We start from the raw sequence: 2,566 nt of genomic DNA, 5'->3' as shown, positions 1-2,566 counted from the left end.
ATAAGGTGGCAGACAAGTCCTCTACCTTGGCAAGGTTAGCCTTCCCTCATCTCATTTGTCACCTCTGTAATTCAGTTGGAGGTAACATAGAGGGAGACATCCTCATTGATGAGGACAAGCCCATCACTAAGAAAAGGATGGAGCAAACAAGAGATCCCACTCATCATGAAATCCCTGAGATGCCTCAAGGGATGCACTTTCCTCCACAAAACTATTGGGAGCAACTAAACACCTCCCTAGGAGAATTGAGTTCTAACATGGGACAACTAAGAGTGGAGCACCAAGAACACTCCATCCTCCTCCATGAAATTAGAGAAGATCAAAGAATCATGAGAGAGGAGCAACAAAGACAAGGAAGAGACATTGAGGAGCTCAAGCACTCCATAAGATCTTCAAGAGGAAGAACAAGTCGCCATCACTAAGGTGGACCCGTTCCTTAATCTCCTTGTCCTTTATTTCTCTGTTTTTCGAATTTTTATGCTTATGTTTATCTATGTTTGTGTCTTATGATCATTAGTGTCTTAGTGTCTATGCCTTAAAGTTATGAATGTCCTAGAATCCATCACCTTTCTTAAATGAAAAATGTTCTTAATTGAAAAAGAGAAGAATTGCATGAATTTTGAATTTTATAACAGATTAATTATTTTGATGTGGTCGCAATACTTTGACTTCTGAATGTATGCTTGAACAGTGCATATGTCTTTTGAATTTGTTGTTCATGAATATTGGCTCTTGAAAGAATGATGAAAAAGGAGACATGTTACTGAGGATCTGAAAAATCATAAAAGTGGTTCTTGAAACAATAAAAAGCAGTGAATTCAAAAAAAAAAGAGAGATTGTGTGCGAAAAAAAAAGAGAGAGAAAGCAAGCAAGAAAAAGCCAATAGCCCTTTAAACCAAAAGGCAAGGGTAAAAATAAAGTCGTGATCCAAGGCAAAAAGAGTGTGCTTAAGAACCTTGGACACCTCTAATTGGGGACTCTAGCAAAGCTGAGTCACAATCTGAAAAGATTCACCCAGTTATGTGTCTGTGGCATGTATGTATCCGGTGGTAATACTGGAAGACAGAGTGCTTTGGGCCACGACCAAGATTCATAAAGTAGCTGTGTTCAAGAATCATCATACTTAACTAGGAGAATCAATAACACTATCTGGATTCTGAGTTCCTATAGAAGCCAATCATTCTTAATTTCAAAGGATAAAGTGAGATGCCAAAACTGTTCAGAGGCAAAAAGCTAAAAGCTCCGCTCATCTAATTAATACTGATCTTCATAGATGTTTTTGGAATTCATTGTATATTCTCTTCTTTTTATCTTATTTGATTTTCACTTGCTTGGGGACAAGCAACAATTTAAGTTTGGTGTTGTGATGAGCGGATAATTTATACGCTTTTTGGCATTGTTTTTAGTATGTTTTTAGTATGTTTGAGTTAGTTTTTATCATGGTTCTGAAAACCGGACCGGACCGGCCGGTTCAACCGGGAAAACCGGGAACCGGTCAGTTAACCGGTCCGGGTAAGCTCAAAAACCGGCCAGCAAAAAACCGGTAAAAAACCGGTCGAACCGGCCGGTTTTTTAACGGTTTTTTAACGGTTTTTTATTAAATTACTATATTTAAAATTATTTTTAGAAACCGGTTGAACCCCGGTTGAACCCCGGTCGAACCATTAAACCATTGAACCAGTAACCTCACCGGTTCATTGACCGGTCCGGTTCTCGCAACCTTGGTTTTTATTATATTTTTATTAGTTTTTAGTTAAAATTCACTTTTTTGGACTTTACTATGAGTTTGTGTGTTTTTCTGTGATTTCAGATATTTTCTGGCTAAAATTGAGGGACCTGAGCAAAAATCTGATTCAGAGGCTGAAAAGGACTGCAGATGCTGTTGGATTCTGACTTCCCTGCACTCGAAGTGGATTTTCTGGAGCTACAAAAGCCCAATTGGCGCGCTCTTAATTGCGTTAAAAAGTAGACATCCTGGGCTTTCCAGCAATATATAATAGTCTATACTTTGCCCGAGATTTGATGGCCCAAACCGGCGTTCCAAATCAGCTCAAGACTGCCCGGTGTTAAACGCCGGAACTGGCACAAGAATGGGAGTTAAATGCCCAAACTGGCACAAAAGCTGGCGTTTAACTCCAAGAAAAGTTTCTACACATGAAAGCTTCAATGCTCAGCCCAAGCACACACCAAGTGGGCCCGGAAGTGGATTTTTATGTCATTTACTCATTTCTGTAAATCCTAAGCTACTAGTTCTCTATAAATAAGACCTTTTGCTATTGTATTTTCATCTTGGTTCTTTTGGTTCCCTCTCTGGGGCCGAAGCCAATGATCACCATTATCACTTATGTATTTTCAATAGTGGAGTTTCTACACACCATAGATTAAGGTGTGGAGCTCTGCTGTACCTCGAGTATCAATGTAATTACTATTGTTCTTCTATTCAATTCAGCTTATTCTTGTTCTAAGATATCACTTGTTCCTCAACTTGATGATTGTGATGATCCATGACACTCATCATCATTCTCACCTATGAACGTGTGCCTGACAACCACCTCCGTTCAACCTT

Source organism: Arachis duranensis, chromosome 4 (genome assembly GCF_000817695.3).
Source record: "Arachis duranensis cultivar V14167 chromosome 4, aradu.V14167.gnm2.J7QH, whole genome shotgun sequence".
In the NCBI taxonomy this organism is placed as follows: domain Eukaryota; kingdom Viridiplantae; phylum Streptophyta; class Magnoliopsida; order Fabales; family Fabaceae; genus Arachis; species Arachis duranensis.
This window is presented reverse-complemented; position numbering follows the sequence as displayed.